A 10,649-nucleotide genomic window follows, 5' to 3' on the forward strand; every position below is an offset into this window, starting at 1 on the left:
ACAGCATGGCTTCAGAAAAGAGCTAAGTACAACCACAGCAGTTACACAGTTCATCCATGAAGTCTGCTGTCTGTTGGATCAAAAGATGCAGACTACAGGTATATTTTTGGACCTGACAAAAGCATTTGATGCGGTAAACCATAGGGTACTTCTTAAAAAGCTAAAATCTTATAGTATTCGGGATCAAGCTATGAATCTTCTAACCACATACCTACTGAATCGTAAGCAAAGCACTAAATTGTCATACAAACTAGATAATAAAATCATCAGCTCCCATTCCACCAGTGAACTTTTACTACAAGGTGTACCACAGGGCTCAATCCTTGGACCCTTTCTCTTCCTTATATATATTAACGACATTGCACAACCCATTAACTCCCATATTGTAAGCTATGCAGATGACACGTCAATCTTATTCTATGGGAGTGAATCTAATGTGCTAGAATCTCTTGCTACTAGTGGTGTAACAGTAGTAACAAAATACTTCAATGATCAGGGACTCAATGTGAATGTCGCCAAATCTCAACTACTGACATTTAAAACAGGCAGTTCTCACCACAACAATAAGAATAGTGTGTGTAACATCTCTGCAGCAGGAAACTGTAACTGTAAATTCCTGGGTGTGTATGTTGATGAACATTTGGGGTGGACATACCACATTAATTTCGTATGCGGAAAAGTCAGTAGTGCCGTATATCTCCTCAGCCAGCTCGCAAAGATAGTTCCTAGTCAAGCACTGAAATTAGTATATTATGGAACACTTTACCTCTTTCTCAATTATGGAATTGAACTATGGGGCTGTGCAGCTGATGTACATTTAAAAGAATACTACTACTACCACAGAAAACAGCAATAAGACATATACATGGGATGGGACATAGAGATTCATGTCATGAAGTGTTTGTGCAGCACAAATATCTGACAATATATTCTCTGACATCTTCAAAATAGTTGTATTTTTTATAAGTCAACCAACAGAAACTATCAAGGGCAGTTATGTTCACAATCGCAACACTAGAGCAAAGTGTAACTATTTCCGTAACAGAACAACGTTAAAAATGACTGATAGAAGTCCATATATCAGTGGTTTGATTTGGTATAACAGGCTACCAAATGCTCTAAGAATGTACACGGGAAATGTTTTTAAAACAAAATTAAAATCTTTTCTAATAGAAAAATGTTTATATTCTTTCAACGAATTTTAAGATAGTGAATGTAACATGAGGCATTAGCATATCAGTTGTAATGTGATAAATGTAAAAAATAGACATAAGAAGCAACAGCTACAGAATATAGTGTATTTTATAAGTGTAAATATAACCATATGGTTATAATAGAGGGAAACATTCCACATAGGAAAAATATATCTAAAAACAAAGATGATGTGACTTACCAAATGAAAGTGCTGGCAGGTCGACAGACACACAAACAAACACAAAATTCAAGCTTTCGCAACAAACTGTTGCCTCATCAGGAAAGAGGGAAGGAGGGGGGAAAACGAAAGGATGTGGGTTTTAAGGGAGAGGGTAAGGAGTCATTCCAATCCCGGGAGCGGAAAGACTTACCTTAGGGGGAAAAAAGGACGGGTATACACTCGCACACACACACATATCCATCCACACATATACAGACACAAGATGTCTGCTTGTGTCTGTATATGTGTGGATGGATATGTGTGTGTGTGCGCCAGTGTATACCCGTCCTTTTTTCCCCCTAAGGTAAGTCTTTCCGCTCCCGGGACTGGAATGACTCCTTACCCTCTCCCTTAAAACCCACATCCTTTCGTTTTCCCCCTCCTTCCCTCTTTCCTGATGAGGCAACAGTTTGTTGCGAAAGCTTGAATTTTGTGTGTATGTTTGTGTTTGTTTGTCTGTCGACCTGCCAGCACTTTCATTTGGTAAGTCACATCATCTTTGTTTTTAGATATAAATATAACCATAGTATTAAGTCTTACGTTTGCAGAAGCCATCATTACGATGGCTCCACGCAAAGAAAATGTAAATAAATAAATAAATTTTCTTGTCATTCATTGAATAAAATTCAGAACATAGTTCACACTGCAGATTTTTTACCTTTATTAAAGATAATGGTTTTTACATCACTGTGTTCTGCTATCTTTCTAATTTTACATCTAAGTTATACGTACTATGCATTGCAACTGCCATGCCACAGAAATTGCAGTTAAAGTTCACTGCTTCAGTGGTTATGATTAATTTGAAAATTGGTAATGTATATCTATAATTAGTTTGTAAACACAGTCTGTTAGTCAGTTTGCTTTGAGTTTGCAAAAGAAGTGTGTGGTCTTCCCTCAATAAGTAGCATTGCATTACTCATACACAAGTTTTAGGGAGACTTGCAGTATTAAATTAGTTTTTTCATCCAATTAGGAACCTACAGTGCTTTGTGAGACCTATGAGAAAGGTTGACATTCTGGCCAAGGGTTCCAACCAACCCTCTGCCAACATCAGCATATCATTTATTGGAAGAAATTACTGGAAATTCAGTAGCTGAAAAATTAGAGGAAACCTTACATCTTGTCAGCCAACCAAAGTCACACTATGGGATACCACAGGCATACCTGGAAATGGCAGAACAAGAATGTTGCTGATCAACATAGTGTAAAATTGTTACTCTGAGGTAAGAGAGGCATCAATAAATTGATTCCAGCAATACCTCACCCAGTAAGCAGCCCATGATGGTGTTCTGCAGGTATGAATGATAATGGATTCTAACTCAGAACCGTATCTTTAATGGGCTGCACTTTTTTTGACTGAGCAATCCAGGCTTGAAGGTGCAAGTTATGAGGGTAGGTCATGAATTGTGTCTAGATGGCTGATCCAATAAGAGCATTACCCATGAAAGGCAAACTAATCCTGATTTGGCATACAGTTTTGACTGATCAGGAATTGAATTCATGCCAAATGTCAACATGATAGCCAATGTTATGAACACTCTGTATAAGAGAAGATCAATACAGTATCAAGTACCTCCACAAAAACGTTGTAGTTACCAAAGCTATTGCAAATACTTATCTTGACCATCATAGTTTACATTGTCTCCTGTTGTCCAAAACCCTTATTCCCCAGACCCACAGGAAATGGTAGTACCTACCAAAACTCACCAGCAAAATTCGGAGCACATTAGGTACAATACTCGGGCTCAGACTAACACCTCAAATTTGATGAGGTGTGCTTCCTTGTTTCAGCATTAAGCTAACTGGATCCAAATGTGTCACATATTCCAGATAGAGTAATCTGTATTTTCACCTTGGTGAATGATACCTTTCTGAGTCATCAGTCTTCTGACTGGTTTGATGCGGCCCGTCACAAATTCTTCTCCTGTGCCAACCTCTTCATCTCAGAGCAAAATTTGTAACGTACGTCCTCAATTATCTCCTGGATGTATTCCAATCTCGTGTCTTCCTCTACAGTTTTTGCCCTCTGCAGCTCCCTCTAGTGCCACGGAAGTCATTCCCTCATGTCTTAACAGATGTCCTATATCCTGTCCCTTCTCCTCGTCAGTGTCTTCCACATATTCCTTTCCTCTCCGATTCTGCACAGAGCCTCCTCATTTCTTAACTTATCAGTCCACCTGATTTTCAATATTCATCTGTAGCACCACATCTCAAATGTTTCAATTCTCTTCTGTTCCGGTTTTCCCCCAGTCTGTGTTTCATTACCACACAATGCTGTGCTCCAAATGTACATTCTCAGAAAGTTATTCTTCAAATTAAGGCCTATGTTTGATAGTAGTAACCTTCTCATGGACAGGAATGCCCTTTTTGCCAGTGCTAGTCTGTTTTTGATGTCTTCCTAGCTCCATCTGTCACTGGTTATTTTGCTGCCTAGGTAGTAGGATTCCTTAATTTCATCTACTTCGTGACCATAAATCCTGATGTTAGGTATGTCACTATTCTCATTTCTGCTACTTCTCATTACTTTCATATTTCTTTGATTTACTGTCAATCCATATTCTGTACTCATTGCATTCCATTCAGCAGATCATGTAATTCTTCTTCATTTTCACTCAGGGTAGCAATGTCATCAGCAAATCGTATCATTGATATCCTTTCACCTTGAGGTTTAATTCCACTCTTGAACCTTTCTTTTATTTCCATGATTGCTTCTTCGAGGTACATATTGAACAGTAGGGGTGAAAGACTACATCCCTTTCATACACTCGTTTTAATCTGAGCACTTCATTCTTGGTCGTCCACTGTTATTATTCCCTCTTGGCTCTTGTACATATTGTATATTATCCATCACTCCTACAGCTAACCCCTATTTTTCTCAGAATATCGAACATCTTGCCTCATTTTACATTGTCGAATGCTTTTTCCAGGTCGACAAATCCTACGAACGAGTCTTGATTTTTCTTTAGTCTTGGTTCCATTATCGACCACAATGTCAGAATTGCCTCTCTATTGCCTTTACCTTTCATAAAGCCAAACTGATCGTCATCTAACACCTACTTAATTTTCTTTTCCATTCTTGTGTATATAATTCTTGTCAGCAACTTGGATGCATGAGGTGTTAAGCTGATTGTGTTATAACTCTCGGACTTGTCAGTTCTTCCAATTTTCGGAACTGTGTGGATGATATTTTTACAAAAGTCAAATGGTATGTCGCCAGACTCATACATTCTACACATCACCTTGAACAGTCATTTTGTTGCCACTTCCCTCAATGATTTTAGTAATTCTGATGGAATGCTGTCTATCCCTTCTGCCTTATTTGATCCTAAGTCCTCCAAAGCTCTCTTAAATTCTGATTCTATTGTTGGATCCCCTATCTCTTCTAAATTGACTCCTGTTTCTTCTTCTACAACATCCAACAAATCTTCTCCCTCATAGAGGCCTTCAAGGTACTCTTTCCGTCTATCTTCTCTCTCCTCTGCATTTAGCAGTGGAATTCCCATTACACCCTTATTAATGTTACCATTCTTTCTTTTAATTTCACCGAAGGTTCTTTTGACATTCCTATATGCTAAGTCAGTCCTTCCACCAATCGTTTCTTTTTTTATTTCTTCACATTTTTCATGCAGCCATTTGATCTTAGCTTCTCTGCACTTCCTATTTATTTCATTCCTCAGCGACATGCATTTCTGTATTTCTGAATTTCCCTGAGCATTTTTGTATGTCCTTCTCACATCAATCTACTGAAGTATTTCTTCTGTTACCCATGGTTTCTTTGCAGTTACCTTTTTTGTGCCTATGGTTTTCTTTCCAACTTCTGTTATTGCCCTTTTTGGAGAGGTCCGTTCCTTCTCAGCTGTATTGCCTACTGAACTATTCCTCATTGCTGTATCTACAGCCTTAGAGAACTTCAAGCATCTCTCATCATTCCTTAGTACTTGCATACGGTACTTAAAATCCTCCAATGGAAAGCACAATCACTGAGATAACAGAGAAAGTGTACTCCTCATGGTGCATATCATTTATCAATTGATCTTGGTGATTACAGTGATTCGATTCAATGCCAACTCCTAGATTAGATTCTCCAGATACAACATAATTACAGCAATCAGGTTAATGTGAAAAGTGGCACTATCATCTGCATCCATGAAGCAGTATTTTATGATTGTGCATGTTGTACAGTCACAACTCCACAGCTTGTGGCAACACATACAGAACTACCAGTGGCTCATTTACAACTGTGTCAGTTTACACCACAGAGAGAGCAGTCACATCAATTGATATTTGACAGGACGTCCCCCTCCCCCAGTATCCATCGACCTTCCTTAATTTGGTGCACTGTTAATCGCACTCTTAATACTGTGTAATTACATGGGTTGCCAGGCAATAGACTAAGATGGTCATATTCTATTTCTCATAACACTCCATTTTTTACAGCAGAGGCAGTGTCCGTCATCTAAGCTCTTCAGTTTGTTGGGTCACTTTGAATGAGACCCTGACGGTAAACAGTGGCACAAAAAGAATGCATGACTTTCAGACTAGTATAATTGGCTCTATTTTGGTAACATACACAATATACTCACATCACCACAATTGCTAATGTATCCAATTTATGAATTGTCACATTTTAAAGATAACTAAAGGTAACATCAGACAGATAGTGGACCTCTTCATGAATACACATTAAAAATCTTTCTTCGAAGTTTGCCGTCACTTTCATCAACATGACATGTGAAACAGCAGCAATTTCTTGATGTGTTGCAACTTTAAGGTCATTGAGTGTACAAGTTTTGTTGCAGCACTATTTACTTCTTATGTAGCCCAATAAGAAGAAATCACACACTGACAAATCTGGCGAATGTTCTGGCCACTGAATATCACCGAAACATGAGACTGCGTGTTGGGGAAAAATTTCTCAAACAACTGCCATGGAATCCTTAGCCTTGTGGGCTGTGGCTCCATCTCGTTGGAACCACATGTCTACCATGTTCATTCCTATCGTGTCCAGTTGTGGCCGCATGAAATTGCTAGCATTGCAATATAACATGCAGCATTCACTGGTACACTAACACTGCCTTCTTCAAGCAAATAAGACCCAACAATTCCCGCTTTGCACACTCCACATCACATTGTCACTTTTGCACTGTACTGTGGATTTGGTGCACGTCTTGTGGGTTATCTGCTGCCCAATAGTGACAGTGTTGATTGTTCACATAACCGTCTAAGTGAAAGTGCACTCATCATCAATGCAATACCATCAGCAGCAAGAACATCAAGCATTCTCTCATGAAACTGTCTCTGGTCATCATAATCATGGTTGTGAATCTTCTACACGATCATAATTTTGTAAGGATGAACTTATCCTTCAGGATGCGCTGCAGTGAGCGACAAGACAAGCCCAGAGATGGAGCACACCACCTAGTAGAGTGGTGAGGATTTTGAAGAACATATACTCTTATTCTCTTGACCTTGTCCTGCTTTCACTCCGTGCAAGGACAACCAGGCGACATCTGCTCCATGACTGATCCAGTTGTGTGAAAAGAGGCAACCCAATTCAATACCGTGTTGCGATCAGGTATCAAACCATTTCGCGGAACTTTGAAGTGTGTACGGAAAAGCCGTTGAACTGCAATCACAGAATCAGTATTGTTGAAGAAATGTACAATAGCGAAAACATGGTGACATACAATCCACTGTGCCACTGCTGCTTAAACTGGAAAATTCTAACCTACAAAATGACAGGTCCCCCACTCTACCATTCCACTCCCACCTTTCTCGTCCCAAAACTGATACTAAGCAAGTCAATTACCTGTGTTCTTTTTGCATCACCACGTATCTACCTTTCCGAGTGTACTGTCAGGACTCAATACTCTTTTGTCATATGGAAGGAAAGCAATATGTATCTTATGAACATAATGCAGCATCTGGCTAAGCTACAGTGGTATGGAATTTGGTGTACTTTATCTGGATACAAGAATATCAAGGCATCCAACAAAATAGGAATATGGACACCCCGATGAAGGACAATGTGCTTCTTATTCCCGATTCCAGTTATTACAAACATATCTGTCAACTTCAGTTGAGGACACATAAAAGGAAGGGCAGATAAGGCATGGAAAGAAGAGTAGGAAGAAACATGATGACAGAAGGTTGCCAGTACTACAATTTCCAATCTGATCCCACACCTTCTCCCCGGGAGAATGTGGATTATGATCAGACGTGCCACATGATACCAAACTTCCATATATATAATAGAAAGAAACATTCCACATGGGAAAAATATATTTAAAAAAGGTGCTGTGACTTACCAAACGGGAAAGCGCTGGTCAATAGACACAATAAAAAACATACACACAAATATCAAGCTTTCGCAACCCATGGTTGCTTCATCAGGAAGGAGAGGGAAAGACAAAAGGATGTGGGTTCTGGGCTTTAAGGGAGAGGGTAAGGAGTGTCTGTCTAAAAAGTATCCGACCTTCGATTTTCTCACGCAAAATAGAGACGATAGCATGGCACTACTGTACACAGTAAAGGAAGATACCTTTATGCGCATGAGTAAATTTTGTCCCCGCCTTCCAGCGCATCAGTCACTGCCTGTTGGTCACTGAGTGAGGTGCTACACAATGTGTTTGTCAGTTTACTGATTCTCTTAAGATGACTGAACGTGCTGAGCAAAGATACTGCATCAAATTTTGTAAAAAGCTTGGTGATTCTCAAAGCGAAACAATTCATAAGATTCAGCAGGTGTTTGGAGAAGATGTGATGGGTGTAACACAAATTAAGGAGTGGTTCAACCGATTCAAAAATATGGCCACACATCAGCGGAGAGTGATCAGTGTTCTGGCAGGCTCCAAACTGCTTGGCGTGCAGCTGTTGTTGAAAAGGTGCAAAATTTGGCTATGGCAGATCATCATTTGACCATGCAGGAGATTGCCCAAGAGGTTGGAGTGAGTAATTTTGCATGATGATTTGAACATCCACCAAGTGTCTGCGAAATTTGTGCCCAAGTTGTTGACGCCGGAACAAAAAGACCTTCGTTTTGACGTTGCACAGGACCTTCTGGACACCACCAACACTGATCCTGGGTTTCTGACACCGTGATAACTGGAGATGAGTCATGGGTTTACGAGTACAATCCAGAAACATAATGACAGTTATTGCAATGGAAGCATCCCAAGTCTCGAAGGCCGAAGAAAGTGCAGCAGGTGCGAAGCAAAATCATGGTGATGCTGACTGTCTTCTTTGATGTCCGTGGAATTGCACATCACGAATACACACTGGAAGGACAAACAGTGACAAAGGAGTACTATCAAGATGTTCTCTGGCAACTACATGACACAGTTTGGTGCAAAAGACCAGACATGTGGATGGCGAAAAACTGGCAACTGCATCACGACAAGGCCCCCGCACATTCATCCCACTTGATCAAAAATTTCTTGGCCAAACGTGGAATTACAGCTGTGCGCCAACCTCCCTACTCTCCAGACATGGCTCCTTGCGACTTCTGGTTGTTTCCAAAATTGAAGATGCCACTGAAAGGATCCCATTTTGAGAGTAGAGAAGAGATAATGCCGAACACAATGATGGAGCTGAACACCATTCCAAAAGAAGACTTCCAGAGGTGTTTGCAGCAGTGGAAGGATCGGTGGGCTACGTGTGTGCAGGCCCAAGGGGCCTACTTTGAAGGGGATTAGGGTCCCGACCCCATCAGGTATTCAAAATATTTTTTCTGGCCAAAGGTCGGATACTTTTTAGACAGGCCTCATAGTTTGAATCACTTTCCCCACCATTTCAATAGGATGAGCATCAGAGACTCTTACCTTGATTGTGTGACACACAAGGCAATGTCAAAAACCTTGCCCAATATTTTAAGGAGAAAAGAAAGCCTAGTTGCACGATATCTGCCCCATCAATCAATCCCATGCAAAAATTTTGATTCAGAGCTTGGATGTCACACAGTTATGACCTGAAAATACACTGTTTAAAGTTTCACATGCTCCAGTTGTCTGTCTCTCATTCTGCCCCACAGTAGTACCTAATGCCCCAGCATGAAGTACCATACAACAGAGTAACAACCAGAGTCCTGCTATTCAGGGGCTGTTGAAGGTGAGGGAGGAGGAGGAGGAGGAGGAGGAGGAGGAGGAAGTAAAGGTAGACACATTTGCCCAAAGTGTTTTGAAATTTTGTTCAAGAACACGTTTTTCTACACAAAAAATAGTAAGTAACGTGAGCAGGTAACATGTCAACCTCATGCACGTATACAATAAATATTAAATCAGCAATATTCTCACATTGGTATTCTGCAGCTATATATACACCTTGCAAGCAAAATTAATAAATCAGAGCAACAGAAGAATTATTATATAATGAATTTCATCAGTGTGCTCCCTGCCGCCGTTGGATAAGCAGCTGCAGCAGCAAGTCGTTAACTCCTAGCTCACTCATTTGTTACATAGTTTAATTCTTAATTTCTTTGCGTGTTTTTGGTACTTGCATTGTTTAATTCATAAATTTCGGGCATATTATAGTATTTGAGAGTTGTAGCATCGCGTTTTAGTACCTGAATAGTGTAAATTCGCGTAGTCGTTTGTCTTCTGTTTTTGTTTTGAACGGCCAGTGTCGGTTGGTCACAGTCAGTGTGCTCCCTGCCGCCGTTGGATAAGCAGCTGCAGCAGCAAGTCGTATACTCCTAGCTCACTCATTTGTTACATAGTTTAATTCTTAATTTCTTTGCGTGTTTTGGTACTTGCATTGTTTAATTCATAAATTTCGGGCGTATTATAGTATTTGAGAGTTGTAGCATCGCGTTTTAGTACCTGAATAGTGTAAAATCGCGTAGTCTCCTTCCGCCGCCGAGCAGTGTGTCAGCAGTGCGCAAGTAGCATCAGTACTGCATTTACTAGGCAATCTTGTATTTTAATAACCGTTTAAATTTTGTGTCGATTTGTTTGCGCTCTCTGTTGATTAGTTCAGACGTTCTTTGCACAACAGTTTTTAGCATGGATAGGGACTGCAACTGCTGTGTTCGGATGCAGGCTGAGTTGGCATCCCTTCGCTCCCAGCTTCAGGCAGTGTTGGCTTCGGTCACACAGCTTGAGGCTGTTGCCAATGGGCATCACTGTGGGGGTCCGGATGGGGGTTTGTTGGGGACGGCCAGCTCGTCCCACGCATCCCCTGATCAGACTACGACTGTGGTTGCCCGGGATACTGCCCGCATTGAGGCTGATCCCTCACC

This window comes from Schistocerca nitens, chromosome 2, assembly GCF_023898315.1.
Source record: "Schistocerca nitens isolate TAMUIC-IGC-003100 chromosome 2, iqSchNite1.1, whole genome shotgun sequence".
NCBI classification, from domain to species: Eukaryota; Metazoa; Arthropoda; class Insecta; order Orthoptera; family Acrididae; genus Schistocerca; species Schistocerca nitens.